General features: G+C 47.8%; 1 pseudogene; it reads left to right on the top strand.

Moving 5' to 3' along the window:
• Nucleotides 1–979: 979 nt before the first annotated feature.
• Nucleotides 980–1,459, top strand: LOC139223322 (uncharacterized protein DDB_G0280315-like; annotated as a pseudogene).
• Nucleotides 1,460–21,077: the final 19,618 nt, after the last annotated feature.

Here is a 21,077-nt window from a genome sequence, read left to right as displayed (position 1 = left end):
AAGTATGAATTTGTAATTACTGGTATCAATTTAAGATGGTTTTACTAAATTGTATGCTCACAGGGATTCCAACTTTAACATTATAGATAAAGCTGTTAGAAAGTAGTAGCTTGTTAACAGAGTGCAAAAGGTTTCAAAATGGTGATTCTGTGAGTAAGTCTTGTTTGATTTTATAGATTCAAAAGAAGAAAGGATGGGTGTCAAGGAGATCATATCAGTCTTCTTCATTCTAATAGGTAAGCTGGGTGATGTTTGCCTTAATACCGTCTTGATGACAAATTTGCAGGATATACAACATAAAGTTCAGACGAACTTCTTTCCTGCACCATAGTGGTTATTTTTATACAATAGTAAAACAACACGTAAGTTATACTTGGTGAACCATTTTAATTCTTTACTCATATACAGGCAATATATTTTAATCTATGTATGATATGACAAATATTTAATCGGCTGCAGCAGAACAACAGAAAGTTTTTTGAAAATGTACTCTATCTTTGTTGTCAATAGCATTACGTCCTGTAAATACGACAACTGCTCCAACAACAGCTGAAGCAACAACAACAGCTAAAGCAACAACAACACCTGCTCCAACTACAACAGCTGAAGCAACAACAACAACTGCCTCAACAACAACAGCTGCAGGAACAACAACAGCTGAAGCTACAACAACAGGTGCTGCAACAACAACAGTTGCAGGAACAACAACAGGTGCTGCAACAACAACAGTTGAAGCAACAACAGCTGCAGCAACAACAATCGCTGAAGCAACAACAACCACTGAAGCTCCAACTACAACACCTGCTCCAACTACAACAGCTGAAGCAACAACAACAGCTGCCTCAACAACAACAGCTGCAGGAACAACAACAGCTGAAGCAACAACAACAACAGCTGCTGCAGCAACAACAACCGCTAAAGCAACAACAACACCTGCTCCAACTACAACACGTGCTGCAACAACACCTGCTTCAACAACAACACCTGCTCCAACAACAGCTGCTTCAACAACAACACCTGCTCCAACAACAGCTGAAGGAACAACAACACCTGGTCCAACAACAGCACCTGCTGCAACAACAACAGCTGCAGCACCAACAACAACCGCTGAAGCAACAACAACACCTGAAGGAACAACAACAGCTGCTCCAACTACAACAGCTGAAGCAACAACAACAGCTGCAGCAACAACAACGACGGAAGGAACAACAACAGGTGCTGCAACAACAACAGTTGCAGGAACAACAACAGGTGCTGCAACAACAACAGTTGAAGCAACAACAGCTGCAGCAACAACAATCGCTGAAGCAACAACAACCACTGAAGCTCCAACTACAACACCTGCTCCAACTACAACAGCTGAAGCAACAACAACAGCTGCCTCAACAACAACAGCTGCAGGAACAACAACAGCTGAAGCAACAACAACAACAGCTGCAGCAACAACACCTGCTCCAACTACAACACGTGCTGCAACAACACCTGCTCCAACAACAACACCTGCTGCAACAACAACACCTGCTCCAACAACAACTGCTTCAACTACAACACCTGCTGCAACAACAACAGCTGAAGCAACGACGACACCTGCTCCAACTACAACACTTGCTCCAACAACAACAGCTGAAGGAACAACAACACCTGCTCCAACAACAGCACCTGCTGCAACAACAACAGCTGCAGCACCAACAACAACCGCTGAAGCAACAACAACACCTGAAGGAACAACAACAGCTGCTCCAACTACAACAGCTGAAGCAACAACAACAGCTGCAGCAACAACAACGACGGAAGGAACAACAACAGGTGCTGCAACAACAACAGCTACAGGAACAACAACAGCTGAAGCTACAACAACAGGTGCTGCAACAACAACAGTTGCAGGAACAACAACAGGTGCTGCAACAACAACAGTTGAAGCAACAACAGCTGCAGCAACAACAATCGCTGAAGCAACAACAACCACTGAAGCTCCAACTACAACACCTGCTCCAACTACAACAGCTGAAGCAACAACAACAGCTGCCTCAACAACAACAGCTGAAGCAACAACAACAACAGCTGCAGCAACAACACCTGCTCCAACTACAACACGTGCTGCAACAACACCTGCTCCAACAACAACACCTGCTGCAACAACAACACCTGCTCCAACAACAACTGCTTCAACTACAACACCTGCTGCAACAACAACAGCTGAAGCAACGACAACACCTGCTCCAACTACAACACTTGCTCCAACTACAACACGTGCTGCAACAACAACACCTGCTCCAACAACAACAGCTGCAGCAACAACAACGGCTGAAGCAACAACAACAGCTACAGGAACAACAACAGCTGAAGCTACAACAACAGGTGCTGCAACAACAACAGTTGCAGGAACAACAACAGGTGCTGCAACAACAACAGTTGAAGCAACAACAGCTGCAGCAACAACAATCGCTGAAGCAACAACAACCACTGAAGCTCCAACGACAACACCTGCTCCAACTACAACAGCTGAAGCAACAACAACAGCTGCCTCAACAACAACAGCTGCAGGAACAACAACAGCTGAAGCAACAACAACCACTGAAGCTCCAACTACAACACCTGCTCCAACTACAACAGCTGAAGCAACAACAACAGCTGCCTCAACAACAACAGCTGCAGGAACAACAACAGCTGCAGCAACAACAACAACAGCTGCAGCAACAACACCTGCTCCAACTACAACACGTGCTGCAACAACACCTGCTCCAACAACAACACCTGCTGCAACAACAACACCTGCTCCAACAACAACTGCTTCAACTACAACACCTGCTGCAACAACAACAGCTGAAGCAACGACGACACCTGCTCCAACTACAACACTTGCTCCAACAACAACAGCTGAAGGAACAACAACACCTGCTCCAACAACAGCACCTGCTGCAACAACAACAGCTGCAGCACCAACAACAACCGCTGAAGCAACAACAACACCTGAAGGAACAACAACAGCTGCTCCAACTACAACAGCTACAGGAACAACAACAGCTGAAGCTACAACAACAGGTGCTGCAACAACAACAGTTGCAGGAACAACAACAGGTGAAGCTACAACAACAGGTGCTGCAACAACAACAGTTGCAGGAACAACAACAGGTGCTGCAACAACAACAGTTGAAGCAACAACAGCTGCAGCAACAACAATCGCTGAAGCAACAACAACCACTGAAGCTCCAACTACAACACCTGCTCCAACTACAACAGCTGAAGCAACAACAACAGCTGCCTCAACAACAACAGCTGCAGGAACAACAACAGCTGAAGCAACAACAACCACTGAAGCTCCAACTACAACACCTGCTCCAACTACAACAGCTGAAGCAACAACAACAGCTGCCTCAACAACAACAGCTGCAGGAACAACAACAGCTGAAGCAACAACAACCACTGAAGCTCCAACTACAACACCTGCTCCAACTACAACACGTGCTGCAACAACACCTGCTCCAACAACAACACCTGCTGCAACAACAACACCTGCTCCAACAACAACTGCTTCAACTACAACACCTGCTGCAACAACAACAGCTGAAGCAACGACGACACCTGCTCCAACTACAACACTTGCTCCAACAACAACAGCTGAAGGAACAACAACACCTGCTCCAACAGCACCTGCTGCAACAACAACAGGTGCTGCAACAACAACAGTTGAAGCAACAACAGCTGCAGCAACAACAATCGCTGAAGCAACAACAACCACTGAAGCTCCAACTACAACACCTGCTCCAACTACAACAGCTGAAGCAACAACAACAGCTGCCTCAACAACAACAGCTGCAGGAACAACAACAGCTGAAGCAACAACAACAACAGCTGCAGCAACAACACCTGCTCCAACTACAACACGTGCTGCAACAACACCTGCTCCAACAACAACACCTGCTGCAACAACAACACCTGCTCCAACAACAACTGCTTCAACTACAACACCTGCTGCAACAACAGCTGAAGCAACGACAACACCTGCTCCAACTACAACACTTGCTCCAACTACAACACGTGCTGCAACAACAACACCTGCTCCAACAACAACAGCTGCAGCAACAACAACAGCTGAAGCAACAACAACAGCTACAGGAACAACAACAGCTGAAGCTACAACAACAGGTGCTGCAACAACAACAGTTGCAGGAACAACAACAGGTGCTGCAACAACAACAGTTGAAGCAACAACAGCTGCAGCAACAACAATCGCTGAAGCAACAACAACCACTGAAGCTCCAACTACAACACCTGCTCCAACTACAACAGCTGAAGCAACAACAACAGCTGCCTCAACAACAACAGCTGCAGGAACAACAACAGCTGAAGCAACAACAACCACTGAAGCTCCAACTACAACACCTGCTCCAACTACAACACGTGCTGCAACAACACCTGCTCCAACAACAACACCTGCTGCAACAACAACACCTGCTCCAACAACAACTGCTTCAACTACAACACCTGCTGCAACAACAACAGCTGAAGCAACGACAACACCTGCTCCAACTACAACACTTGCTCCAACTACAACACGTGCTGCAACAACAACACCTGCTCCAACAACAACAGCTGCAGCAACAACAACAGCTGAAGCAACAACAACAGCTACAGGAACAACAACAGCTGAAGCTACAACAACAGGTGCTGCAACAACAACAGTTGCAGGAACAACAACAGGTGCTGCAACAACAACAGTTGAAGCAACAACAGCTGCAGCAACAACAATCGCTGAAGCAACAACAACCACTGAAGCTCCAACTACAACACCTGCTCCAACTACAACAGCTGAAGCAACAACAACAGCTGCCTCAACAACAACAGCTGCAGGAACAACAACAGCTGAAGCAACAACAACAACAGCTGCAGCAACAACACCTGCTCCAACTACAACTGCTTCAACTACAACACCTGCTGCAACAACAACAACAGCTGCAGCAACAACATCAGCTGAAGCAACAACAACACCTGCTCCAACTACAACACTTGCTCCAACTACAACAGGTGCTGCAACAACAACACCTGCTCCAACAACAACAGCTGCAGCAACAACAACAGCTGCAGCAACAACAACAGCTGAAGCAACAACAACTGCTAAAGCAACAACAACGGCTGCTCCAACTACAACAGCTGAAGCAACAACAACAGCTGCAGCAACAACAATCGCTGAAGCAACAACAACCACTGAAGCTCCAACTACAACACCTGCTCCAACTACAACAGCTGAAGCAACAACAACAGCTGCCTCAACAACAACAGCTGAAGCAACAACAACAACAGCTGCAGCAACAACACCTGCTCCAACTACAACACGTGCTGCAACAACACCTGCTCCAACAACAACACCTGCTGCAACAACAACACCTGCTCCAACAACAACTGCTTCAACTACAACACCTGCTGCAACAACAACAGCTGAAGCAACGACGACACCTGCTCCAACTACAACACTTGCTCCAACAACAACAGCTGAAGGAACAACAACACCTGCTCCAACAACAACAACAACAACAACAACAGCTGCCTCAACAACAACAGCTGCAGGAACAACAACAGCTGAAGCAACAACAACAACAGCTGCAGCAACAACACCTGCTCCAACTACAACACGTGCTGCAACAACACCTGCTCCAACAACAACACCTGCTGCAACAACAACACCTGCTCCAACAACAACTGCTTCAACTACAACACCTGCTGCAACAACAACAGCTGAAGCAACGACGACACCTGCTCCAACTACAACACTTGCTCCAACAACAACAGCTGAAGGAACAACAACACCTGCTCCAACAACAGCACCTGCTGCAACAACAACAGCTGCAGCACCAACAACAACCGCTGAAGCAACAACAACACCTGAAGGAACAACAACAGCTGCTCCAACTACAACAGCTGAAGCAACAACAACAGCTGCAGCAACAACAACGACGGAAGGAACAACAACAGGTGCTGCAACAACAACAGTTGCAGGAACAACAACAGGTGCTGCAACAACAACAGTTGAAGCAACAACAGCTGCAGCAACAACAATCGCTGAAGCAACAACAACCACTGAAGCTCCAACTACAACACCTGCTCCAACTACAACAGCTGAAGCAACAACAACAGCTGCCTCAACAACAACAGCTGCAGGAACAACAACAGCTGAAGCAACAACAACAACAGCTGCAGCAACAACACCTGCTCCAACTACAACACGTGCTGCAACAACACCTGCTCCAACAACAACACCTGCTGCAACAACAACACCTGCTCCAACAACAACTGCTTCAACTACAACACCTGCTGCAACAACAACAGCTGAAGCAACGACAACACCTGCTCCAACTACAACACTTGCTCCAACTACAACACGTGCTGCAACAACAACACCTGCTCCAACAACAACAGCTGCAGCAACAACAACAGCTGAAGCAACAACAACAGCTACAGGAACAACAACAGCTGAAGCTACAACAACAGGTGCTGCAACAACAACAGTTGCAGGAACAACAACAGGTGCTGCAACAACAACAGTTGAAGCAACAACAGCTGCAGCAACAACAATCGCTGAAGCAACAACAACCACTGAAGCTCCAACTACAACACCTGCTCCAACTACAACAGCTGAAGCAACAACAACAGCTGCCTCAACAACAACAGCTGCAGGAACAACAACAGCTGAAGCAACAACAACAACAGCTGCAGCAACAACACCTGCTCCAACTACAACACGTGCTGCAACAACACCTGCTCCAACAACAACACCTGCTGCAACAACAACACCTGCTCCAACAACAACTGCTTCAACTACAACACCTGCTGCAACAACAACAGCTGAAGCAACGACAACACCTGCTCCAACTACAACACTTGCTCCAACTACAACACGTGCTGCAACAACCACACCTGCTCCAACAACAACAGCTGCAGCAACAACAACAGCTGAAGCAACAACAACAGCTACAGGAACAACAACAGCTGAAGCTACAACAACAGGTGCTGCAACAACAACAGTTGCAGGAACAACAACAGGTGCTGCAACAACAACAGTTGAAGCAACAACAGCTGCAGCAACAACAATCACTGAAGCAACAACAACCACTGAAGCTCCAACTACAACACCTGCTCCAACTACAACAGCTGAAGCAACAACAACAGCTGCCTCAACAACAACAGCTGCAGGAACAACAACAGCTGAAGCAACAACAACCACTGAAGCTCCAACTACAACACCTGCTCCAACTACAACAGCTGAAGCAACAACAACAGCTGCCTCAACAACAACAGCTGCAGGAACAACAACAGCTGAAGCAACAACAACAACAGCTGCAGCAACAACACCTGCTCCAACTACAACACGTGCTGCAACAACACCTGCTCCAACAACAACACCTGCTGCAACAACAACACCTGCTCCAACAACAACTGCTTCAACTACAACACCTGCTGCAACAACAACAGCTGAAGCAACGACGACACCTGCTCCAACTACAACACTTGCTCCAACAACAACAGCTGAAGGAACAACAACACCTGCTCCAACAACAGCACCTGCTGCAACAACAACAGCTGCAGCACCAACAACAACCGCTGAAGCAACAACAACACCTGAAGGAACAACAACAGCTGCTCCAACTACAACAGCTGAAGCAACAACAACAGCTGCAGCAACAACAACGACGGAAGGAACAACAACAGGTGCTGCAACAACAACAGCTACAGGAACAACAACAGCTGAAGCTACAACAACAGGTGCTGCAACAACAACAGTTGCAGGAACAACAACAGGTGCTGCAACAACAACAGTTGAAGCAACAACAGCTGCAGCAACAACAATCGCTGAAGCAACAACAACCACTGAAGCTCCAACTACAACACCTGCTCCAACTACAACAGCTGAAGCAACAACAACAGCTGCCTCAACAACAACAGCTGCAGGAACAACAACAGCTGAAGCAACAACAACAACAGCTGCAGCAACCACACCTGCTCCAACTACAACACGTGCTGCAACAACACCTGCTCCAACAACAACACCTGCTGCAACAACAACACCTGCTCCAACAACAACTGCTTCAACTACAACACCTGCTGCAACAACAGCTGAAGCAACGACAACACCTGCTCCAACTACAACACTTGCTCCAACTACAACACGTGCTGCAACAACAACACCTGCTCCAACAACAACAGCTGCAGCAACAACAACAGCTGAAGCAACAACAACAGCTACAGGAACAACAACAGCTGAAGCTACAACAACAGGTGCTGCAACAACAACAGTTGCAGGAACAACAACAGGTGCTGCAACAACAACAGTTGAAGCAACAACAGCTGCAGCAACAACAATCGCTGAAGCAACAACAACCACTGAAGCTCCAACTACAACACCTGCTCCAACTACAACAGCTGAAGCAACAACAACAGCTGCCTCAACAACAACAGCTGCAGGAACAACAACAGCTGAAGCAACAACAACCACTGAAGCTCCAACTACAACACCTGCTCCAACTACAACAGCTGAAGCAACAACAACAGCTGCCTCAACAACAACAGCTGCAGGAACAACAACAGCTGAAGCAACAACAACAACAGCTGCAGCAACAACACCTGCTCCAACTACAACACGTGCTGCAACAACACCTGCTCCAACAACAACACCTGCTGCAACAACAACACCTGCTCCAACAACAACTGCTTCAACTACAACACCTGCTGCAACAACAACAGCTGAAGCAACGACGACACCTGCTCCAACTACAACACTTGCTCCAACAACAACAGCTGAAGGAACAACAACACCTGCTCCAACAACAGCACCTGCTGCAACAACAACAGCTGCAGCACCAACAACAACCGCTGAAGCAACAACAACACCTGAAGGAACAACAACAGCTGCTCCAACTACAACAGCTGAAGCAACAACAACAGCTGCAGCAACAACAACGACGGAAGGAACAACAACAGGTGCTGCAACAACAACAGCTACAGGAACAACAACAGCTGAAGCTACAACAACAGGTGCTGCAACAACAACAGTTGCAGGAACAACAACAGGTGCTGCAACAACAACAGTTGAAGCAACAACAGCTGCAGCAACAACAATCGCTGAAGCAACAACAACCACTGAAGCTCCAACTACAACACCTGCTCCAACTACAACAGCTGAAGCAACAACAACAGCTGCCTCAACAACAACAGCTGCAGGAACAACAACAGCTGAAGCAACAACAACAACAGCTGCAGCAACCACACCTGCTCCAACTACAACACGTGCTGCAACAACACCTGCTCCAACAACAACACCTGCTGCAACAACAACACCTGCTCCAACAACAACTGCTTCAACTACAACACCTGCTGCAACAACAGCTGAAGCAACGACAACACCTGCTCCAACTACAACACTTGCTCCAACTACAACACGTGCTGCAACAACAACACCTGCTCCAACAACAACAGCTGCAGCAACAACAACAGCTGAAGCAACAACAACAGCTACAGGAACAACAACAGCTGAAGCTACAACAACAGGTGCTGCAACAACAACAGTTGCAGGAACAACAACAGGTGCTGCAACAACAACAGTTGAAGCAACAACAGCTGCAGCAACAACAATCGCTGAAGCAACAACAACCACTGAAGCTCCAACTACAACACCTGCTCCAACTACAACAGCTGAAGCAACAACAACAGCTGCCTCAACAACAACAGCTGCAGGAACAACAACAGCTGAAGCAACAACAACCACTGAAGCTCCAACTACAACACCTGCTCCAACTACAACAGCTGAAGCAACAACAACAGCTGCCTCAACAACAACAGCTGCAGGAACAACAACAGCTGAAGCAACAACAACAACAGCTGCAGCAACAACACCGGCTCCAACTACAACACGTGCTGCAACAACACCTGCTCCAACAACAACACCTGCTGCAACAACAACACCTGCTCCAACAACAACTGCTTCAACTACAACACCTGCTGCAACAACAACAGCTGAAGCAACGACGACACCTGCTCCAACTACAACACTTGCTCCAACAACAACAGCTGAAGGAACAACAACACCTGCTCCAACAACAGCACCTGCTGCAACAACAACAGCTGCAGCACCAACAACAACCGCTGAAGCAACAACAACACCTGAAGGAACAACAACAGCTGCTCCAACTACAACAGCTGAAGCAACAACAACAGCTGCAGCAACAACAACGACGGAAGGAACAACAACAGGTGCTGCAACAACAACAGCTACAGGAACAACAACAGCTGAAGCTACAACAACAGGTGCTGCAACAACAACAGTTGCAGGAACAACAACAGGTGCTGCAACAACAACAGTTGAAGCAACAACAGCTGCGGCAACAACAATCGCTGAAGCAACAACAACCACTGAAGCTCCAACTACAACACCTGCTCCAACTACAATAGCTGAAGCAACAACAACAGCTGCCTCAACAACAACAGCTGCAGGAACAACAACAGCTGAAGCAACAACAACAACAGCTGCAGCAACAACACCTGCTCCAACTACAACACGTGCTGCAACAACACCTGCTCCAACAACAACACCTGCTGCAACAACAACACCTGCTCCAACAACTGCTTCAACTACAACACCTGCTGCAACAACAACAGCTGAAGCAACGACAACACCTGCTCCAACTACAACACTTGCTCCAACTACAACACGTGCTGCAACAACCACACCTGCTCCAACAACAACAGCTGCAGCAACAACAACAGCTGAAGCAACAACAACAGCTACAGGAACAACAACAGCTGAAGCTACAACAACAGGTGCTGCAACAACAACAGTTGCAGGAACAACAACAGGTGCTGCAACAACAACAGTTGAAGCAACAACAGCTGCAGCAACAACAATCACTGAAGCAACAACAACCACTGAAGCTCCAACTACAACACCTGCTCCAACTACAACAGCTGAAGCAACAACAACAGCTGCCTCAACAACAACAGCTGCAGGAACAACAACAGCTGAAGCAACAACAACCACTGAAGCTCCAACTACAACACCTGCTCCAACTACAACAGCTGAAGCAACAACAACAGCTGCCTCAACAACAACAGCTGCAGGAACAACAACAGCTGAAGCAACAACAACAACAGCTGCAGCAACAACACCTGCTCCAACTACAACACGTGCTGCAACAACACCTGCTCCAACAACAACACCTGCTGCAACAACAACACCTGCTCCAACAACAACTGCTTCAACTACAACACCTGCTGCAACAACAACAGCTGAAGCAACGACGACACCTGCTCCAACTACAACACTTGCTCCAACAACAACAGCTGAAGGAACAACAACACCTGCTCCAACAACAGCACCTGCTGCAACAACAACAGCTGCAGCACCAACAACAACCGCTGAAGCAACAACAACACCTGAAGGAACAACAACAGCTGCTCCAACTACAACAGCTGAAGCAACAACAACAGCTGCAGCAACAACAACGACGGAAGGAACAACAACAGGTGCTGCAACAACAACAGCTACAGGAACAACAACAGCTGAAGCTACAACAACAGGTGCTGCAACAACAACAGTTGCAGGAACAACAACAGGTGCTGCAACAACAACAGTTGAAGCAACAACAGCTGCAGCAACAACAATCGCTGAAGCAACAACAACCACTGAAGCTCCAACTACAACACCTGCTCCAACTACAACAGCTGAAGCAACAACAACAGCTGCCTCAACAACAACAGCTGCAGGAACAACAACAGCTGAAGCAACAACAACAACAGCTGCAGCAACCACACCTGCTCCAACTACAACACGTGCTGCAACAACACCTGCTCCAACAACAACACCTGCTGCAACAACAACACCTGCTCCAACAACAACTGCTTCAACTACAACACCTGCTGCAACAACAGCTGAAGCAACGACAACACCTGCTCCAACTACAACACTTGCTCCAACTACAACACGTGCTGCAACAACAACACCTGCTCCAACAACAACAGCTGCAGCAACAACAACAGCTGAAGCAACAACAACAGCTACAGGAACAACAACAGCTGAAGCTACAACAACAGGTGCTGCAACAACAACAGTTGCAGGAACAACAACAGGTGCTGCAACAACAACAGTTGAAGCAACAACAGCTGCAGCAACAACAATCGCTGAAGCAACAACAACCACTGAAGCTCCAACTACAACACCTGCTCCAACTACAACAGCTGAAGCAACAACAACAGCTGCCTCAACAACAACAGCTGCAGGAACAACAACAGCTGAAGCAACAACAACCACTGAAGCTCCAACTACAACACCTGCTCCAACTACAACAGCTGAAGCAACAACAACAGCTGCCTCAACAACAACAGCTGCAGGAACAACAACAGCTGAAGCAACAACAACAACAGCTGCAGCAACAACACCGGCTCCAACTACAACACGTGCTGCAACAACACCTGCTCCAACAACAACACCTGCTGCAACAACAACACCTGCTCCAACAACAACTGCTTCAACTACAACACCTGCTGCAACAACAACAGCTGAAGCAACGACGACACCTGCTCCAACTACAACACTTGCTCCAACAACAACAGCTGAAGGAACAACAACACCTGCTCCAACAACAGCACCTGCTGCAACAACAACAGCTGCAGCACCAACAACAACCGCTGAAGCAACAACAACACCTGAAGGAACAACAACAGCTGCTCCAACTACAACAGCTGAAGCAACAACAACAGCTGCAGCAACAACAACGACGGAAGGAACAACAACAGGTGCTGCAACAACAACAGCTACAGGAACAACAACAGCTGAAGCTACAACAACAGGTGCTGCAACAACAACAGTTGCAGGAACAACAACAGGTGCTGCAACAACAACAGTTGAAGCAACAACAGCTGCGGCAACAACAATCGCTGAAGCAACAACAACCACTGAAGCTCCAACTACAACACCTGCTCCAACTACAATAGCTGAAGCAACAACAACAGCTGCCTCAACAACAACAGCTGCAGGAACAACAACAGCTGAAGCAACAACAACAACAGCTGCAGCAACAACACCTGCTCCAACTACAACACGTGCTGCAACAACACCTGCTCCAACAACAACACCTGCTGCAACAACAACACCTGCTCCAACAACTGCTTCAACTACAACACCTGCTGCAACAACAACAGCTGAAGCAACGACAACACCTGCTCCAACTACAACACTTGCTCCAACTACAACACGTGCTGCAACAACCACACCTGCTCCAACAACAACAGCTGCAGCAACAACAACAGCTGAAGCAACAACAACAGCTACAGGAACAACAACAGCTGAAGCTACAACAACAGGTGCTGCAACAACAACAGTTGCAGGAACAACAACAGGTGCTGCAACTACAACAGTTGAAGCAACAACAGCTGCAGCAACAACAATCACTGAAGCAACAACAACCACTGAAGCTCCAACTACAACACCTGCTCCAACTACAACAGCTGAAGCAACAACAACAGCTGCCTCAACAACAACAGCTGCAGGAACAACAACAGCTGAAGCAACAACAACCACTGAAGCTCCAACTACAACACCTGCTCCAACTACAACAGCTGAAGCAACAACAACAGCTGCCTCAACAACAACAGCTGCAGGAACAACAACAGCTGAAGCAACAACAACAACAGCTGCAGCAACAACACCTGCTCCAACTACAACACGTGCTGCAACAACACCTGCTCCAACAACAACACCTGCTGCAACAACAACACCTGCTCCAACAACAACTGCTTCAACTACAACACCTGCTGCAACAACAACAGCTGAAGCAACGACGACACCTGCTCCAACTACAACACTTGCTCCAACAACAACAGCTGAAGGAACAACAACACCTGCTCCAACAACAGCACCTGCTGCAACAACAACAGCTGCAGCACCAACAACAACCGCTGAAGCAACAACAACACCTGAAGGAACAACAACAGCTGCTCCAACTACAACAGCTGAAGCAACAACAACAGCTGCAGCAACAACAACGACGGAAGGAACAACAACAGGTGCTGCAACAACAACAGCTACAGGAACAACAACAGCTGAAGCTACAACAACAGGTGCTGCAACAACAACAGTTGCAGGAACAACAACAGGTGCTGCAACAACAACAGTTGAAGCAACAACAGCTGCAGCAACAACAATCGCTGAAGCAACAACAACCACTGAAGCTCCAACTACAACACCTGCTCCAACTACAACAGCTGAAGCAACAACAACAGCTGCCTCAACAACAACAGCTGCAGGAACAACAACAGCTGAAGCAACAACAACAACAGCTGCAGCAACCACACCTGCTCCAACTACAACACGTGCTGCAACAACACCTGCTCCAACAACAACACCTGCTGCAACAACAACACCTGCTCCAACAACAACTGCTTCAACTACAACACCTGCTGCAACAACAGCTGAAGCAACGACAACACCTGCTCCAACTACAACACTTGCTCCAACTACAACACGTGCTGCAACAACAACACCTGCTCCAACAACAACAGCTGCAGCAACAACAACAGCTGAAGCAACAACAACAGCTACAGGAACAACAACAGCTGAAGCTACAACAACAGGTGCTGCAACAACAACAGTTGCAGGAACAACAACAGGTGCTGCAACAACAACAGTTGAAGCAACAACAGCTGCAGCAACAACAATCGCTGAAGCAACAACAACCACTGAAGCTCCAACTACAACACCTGCTCCAACTACAACAGCTGAAGCAACAACAACAGCTGCCTCAACAACAACAGCTGCAGGAACAACAACAGCTGAAGCAACAACAACCACTGAAGCTCCAACTACAACACCTGCTCCAACTACAACAGCTGAAGCAACAACAACAGCTGCCTCAACAACAACAGCTGCAGGAACAACAACAGCTGAAGCAACAACAACAACAGCTGCAGCAACAACACCTGCTCCAACTACAACACGTGCTGCAACAACACCTGCTCCAACAACAACACCTGCTGCAACAACAACACCTGCTCCAACAACAACTGCTTCAACTACAACACCTGCTGCAACAACAACAGCTGAAGCAACGACGACACCTGCTCCAACTACAACACTTGCTCCAACAACAACAGCTGAAGGAACAACAACACCTGCTCCAACAACAGCACCTGCTGCAACAACAACAGCTGCAGCACCAACAACAACCGCTGAAGCAACAACAACACCTGAAGGAACAACAACAGCTGCTCCAACTACAACAGCTGAAGCAACAACAACAGCTGCAGCAACAACAACGACGGAAGGAACAACAACAGGTGCTGCAACAACAACAGCTACAGGAACAACAACAGCTGAAGCTACAACAACAGGTGCTGCAACAACAACAGTTGCAGGAACAACAACAGGTGCTGCAACAACAACAGTTGAAGCAACAACAGCTGCAGCAACAACAATCGCTGAAGCAACAACAACCACTGAAGCTCCAACTACAACACCTGCTCCAACTACAACAGCTGAAGCAACAACAACAGCTGCCTCAACAACAACAGCTGCAGGAACAACAACAGCTGAAGCAACAACAACCACTGAAGCTCCAACTACAACACCTGCTCCAACTACAACAGCTGAAGCAACAACAACAGCTGCCTCAACAACAACAGCTGCAGGAACAACAACAGCTGAAGCAACAACAACAACAGCTGCAGCAACAACACCGGCTCCAACTACAACACGTGCTGCAACAACACCTGCTCCAACAACAACACCTGCTGCAACAACAACACCTGCTCCAACAACAACTGCTTCAACTACAACACCTGCTGCAACAACAACAGCTGAAGCAACGACGACACCTGCTCCAACTACAACACTTGCTCCAACAACAACAGCTGAAGGAACAACAACACCTGCTCCAACAACAGCACCTGCTGCAACAACAACAGCTGCAGCACCAACAACAACCGCTGAAGCAACAACAACACCTGAAGGAACAACAACAGCTGCTCCAACTACAACAGCTGAAGCAACAACAACAGCTGCAGCAACAACAACGACGGAAGGAACAACAACAGGTGCTGCAACAACAACAGCTACAGGAACAACAACAGCTGAAGCTACAACAACAGGTGCTGCAACAACAACAGTTGCAGGAACAACAACAGGTGCTGCAACAACAACAGTTGAAGCAACAACAGCTGCGGCAACAACAATCGCTGAAGCAACAACAACCACTGAAGCTCCAACTACAACACCTGCTCCAACTACAATAGCTGAAGCAACAACAACAGCTGCCTCAACAACAACAGCTGCAGGAACAACAACAGCTGAAGCAACAACAACAACAGCTGCAGCAACAACACCTGCTCCAACTACAACACGTGCTGCAACAACACCTGCTCCAACAACAACACCTGCTGCAACAACAACACCTGCTCCAACAACTGCTTCAACTACAACACCTGCTGCAACAACAACAGCTGAAGCAACGACAACACCTGCTCCAACTACAACACTTGCTCCAACTACAACACGTGCTGCAACAACAACACCTGCTCCAACAACAACAGCTGCAGCAACAACAACAACAGCTGAAGCAACAACAACAGCTACAGGAACAACAACAGCTGAAGCTACAACAACAGGTGCTGCAACAACAACAGTTGCAGGAACAACAACAGGTGCTGCAACAACAACAGTTGAAGTAACAACAGCTGCGGCAACAACAATCGCTGAAGCAACAACAACCACTGAAGCTCCAACTACAACACCTGCTCCAACTACAACAGCTGAAGCAACAACAACAGCTGCCTCAACAACAACAGCTGCAGGAACAACAACAGCTGCAGCAACAACACCACCTGCTCCAACAACAACAGCTGCTCCAACAACAACACCTGCTCCAACAACAACACCTGCTGCAACAACAACACCTGCTCCAACAACAACAACTGCTTCAACTACAACACCTGCTGCAACAACAACAGCTGAAGCAACGACAACACCTGCTCCAACTACAACACTTGCTCCAACTACAACAGGTGCTGCAACAACAACACCTGCTCCAACAACAACAGCTGCAGCAACAACAACAGCTGCAGCAACAACAACAGCTGAAGCAACAACAACAACAGCTGCAGCAACAACACTTGCTCCAACTACAACACGTGCTGCAACAACACCTGCTCCAACAACAACACCTGCTGCAACAACAACACCTGCTCCAACAACAACTGCTTCAACTACAACACCTGCTCCAACTACAACAGCTGAAGCAACAACAACAGCTGCCTCAACAACAACAGCTGCAGGAACAACAACAGCTGAAGCAACAACAACCACTGAAGCTCCAACTACAACACCTGCTCCAACTACAACAGCTGAAGCAACAACAACAGCTGCCTCAACAACAACAGCTGCAGGAACAACAACAGCTGAAGCAACAACAACAACAGCTGCAGCAACAACACCTGCTCCAACTACAACACGTGCTGCAACAACACCTGCTCCAACAACAACACCTGCTGCAACAACAACACCTGCTCCAACAACAACTGCTTCAACTACAACACCTGCTGCAACAACAACAGCTGAAGCAACGACGACACCTGCTCCAACTACAACACTTGCTCCAACAACAACAGCTGAAGGAACAACAACACCTGCTCCAACAACAGCACCTGCTGCAACAACAACAGCTGCAGCACCAACAACAACCGCTGAAGCAACAACAACACCTGAAGGAACAACAACAGCTGCTCCAACTACAACAGCTGAAGCAACAACAACAGCTGCAGCAACAACAACGACGGAAGGAACAACAACAGGTGCTGCAACAACAACAGCTACAGGAACAACAACAGCTGAAGCTACAACAACAGGTGCTGCAACAACAACAGTTGCAGGAACAACAACAGGTGCTGCAACAACAACAGTTGAAGCAACAACAGCTGCGGCAACAACAATCGCTGAAGCAACAACAACCACTGAAGCTCCAACTACAACACCTGCTCCAACTACAATAGCTGAAGCAACAACAACAGCTGCCTCAACAACAACAGCTGCAGGAACAACAACAGCTGAAGCAACAACAACAACAGCTGCAGCAACAACACCTGCTCCAACTACAACACGTGCTGCAACAACACCTGCTCCAACAACAACACCTGCTGCAACAACAACACCTGCTCCAACAACTGCTTCAACTACAACACCTGCTGCAACAACAACAGCTGAAGCAACGACAACACCTGCTCCAACTACAACACCTGCTGCAACAACAACACCTGCTCCAACAACAACTGCTTCAACTACAACACCTGCTGCAACAACAACAGCTGAAGCAACGACGACACCTGCTCCAACTACAACACTTGCTCCAACAACAACAGCTGAAGGAACAACAACACCTGCTCCAACAACAGCACCTGCTGCAACAACAACAGCTGCAGCACCAACAACAACCGCTGAAGCAACAACAACACCTGAAGGAACAACAACAGCTGCTCCAACTACAACAGCTGAAGCAACAACAACAGCTGCAGCAACAACAACGACGGAAGGAACAACAACAGGTGCTGCAACAACAACAGCTACAGGAACAACAACAGCTGAAGCTACAACAACAGGTGCTGCAACAACAACAGTTGCAGGAACAACAACAGGTGCTGCAACAACAACAGTTGAAGCAACAACAGCTGCAGCAACAACAATCGCTGAAGCAACAACAACCACTGAAGCTCCAACTACAACACCTGCTCCAACTACAACAGCTGAAGCAACAACAACAGCTGCCTCAACAACAACAGCTGCAGGAACAACAACAGCTGAAGCAACAACAACAACAGCTGCAGCAACCACACCTGCTCCAACTACAACACGTGCTGCAACAACACCTGCTCCAACAACAACACCTGCTGCAACAACAACACCTGCTCCAACAACAACTGCTTCAACTACAACACCTGCTGCAACAACAGCTGAAGCAACGACAACACCTGCTCCAACTACAACACTTGCTCCAACTACAACACGTGCTGCAACAACAACACCTGCTCCAACAACAACAGCTGCAGCAACAACAACAGCTGAAGCAACAACAACAGCTACAGGAACAACAACAGCTGAAGCTACAACAACAGGTGCTGCAACAACAACAGTTGCAGGAACAACAACAGGTGCTGCAACAACAACAGTTGAAGCAACAACAGCTGCAGCAACAACAATCGCTGAAGCAACAACAACCACTGAAGCTCCAACTACAACACCTGCTCCAACTACAACAGCTGAAGCAACAACAACAGCTGCCTCAACAACAACAGCTGCAGGAACAACAACAGCTGAAGCAACAACAACCACTGAAGCTCCAACTACAACACCTGCTCCAACTACAACAGCTGAAGCAACAACAACAGCTGCCTCAACAACAACAGCTGCAGGAACAACAACAGCTGAAGCAACAACAACAACAGCTGCAGCAACAACACCGGCTCCAACTACAACACGTGCTGCAACAACACCTGCTCCAACAACAACACCTGCTGCAACAACAACACCTGCTCCAACAACAACTGCTTCAACTACAACACCTGCTGCAACAACAACAGCTGAAGCAACGACGACACCTGCTCCAACTACAACACTTGCTCCAACAACAACAGCTGAAGGAACAACAACACCTGCTCCAACAACAGCACCTGCTGCAACAACAACAGCTGCAGCACCAACAACAACCGCTGAAGTAACAACAACACCTGAAGGAACAACAACAGCTGCTCCAACTACAACAGCTGAAGCAACAACAACAGCTGCAGCAACAACAACGACGGAAGGAACAACAACAGGTGCTGCAACAACAACAGCTACAGGAACAACAACAGCTGAAGCTACAACAACAGGTGCTGCAACAACAACAGTTGCAGGAACAACAACAGGTGCTGCAACAACAACAGTTGAAGCAACAACAGCTGCGGCAACAACAATCGCTGAAGCAACAACAACCACTGAAGCTCCAACTACAACACCTGCTCCAACTACAATAGCTGAAGCAACAACAACAGCTGCCTCAACAACAACAGCTGCAGGAACAACAACAGCTGAAGCAACAACAACAACAGCTGCAGCAACAACACCTGCTCCAACTACAACACGTGCTGCAACAACACCTGCTCCAACAACAACACCTGCTGCAACAACAACACCTGCTCCAACAACTGCTTCAACTACAACACCTGCTGCAACAACAACAGCTGAAGCAACGACAACACCTGCTCCAACTACAACACTTGCTCCAACTACAACACGTGCTGCAACAACAACACCTGCTCCAACAACAACAGCTGCAGCAACAACAACAGCTGAAGCAACAACAACAGCTACAGGAACAACAACAGCTGAAGCTACAACAACAGGTGCTGCAACAACAACAGTTGCAGGAACAACAACAGGTGCTGCAACAACAACAGTTGAAGTAACAACAGCTGCGGCAACAACAATCGCTGAAGCAACAACAACCACTGAAGCTCCAACTACAACACCTGCTCCAACTACAACAGCTGAAGCAACAACAACAGCTGCCTCAACAACAACAGCTGCAGGAACAACAACAGCTGCAGCAACAACACCACCTGCTCCAACAACAACAGCTGCTCCAACAACAACACCTGCTCCAACAACAACACCTGCTGCAACAACAACACCTGCTCCAACAACAACAACTGCTTCAACTACAACACCTGCTGCAACAACAACAGCTGAAGCAACGACAACACCTGCTCCAACTACAACACTTGCTCCAACTACAACAGGTGCTGCAACAACAACACCTGCTCCAACAACAACAGCTGCAGCAACAACAACAGCTGCAGCAACAACAACAGCTGAAGCAACAACAACAACAGCTGCAGCAACAACACTTGCTCCAACTACAACACGTGCTGCAACAACACCTGCTCCAACAACAACACCTGCTGCAACAACAACACCTGCTCCAACAACAACTGCTTCAACTACAACACCTGCTCCAACTACAACAGCTGAAGCAACAACAACAGCTGCCTCAACAACAACAGCTGCAGGA

The sequence above is a fragment of the Pempheris klunzingeri genome, chromosome 23 (assembly GCF_042242105.1).
Source record: "Pempheris klunzingeri isolate RE-2024b chromosome 23, fPemKlu1.hap1, whole genome shotgun sequence".
NCBI classification, from domain to species: Eukaryota; Metazoa; Chordata; class Actinopteri; order Acropomatiformes; family Pempheridae; genus Pempheris; species Pempheris klunzingeri.
The sequence above is the reverse complement of the archived record's forward strand: the minus strand, read 5'-3'. Positions and strand labels throughout refer to the sequence as shown.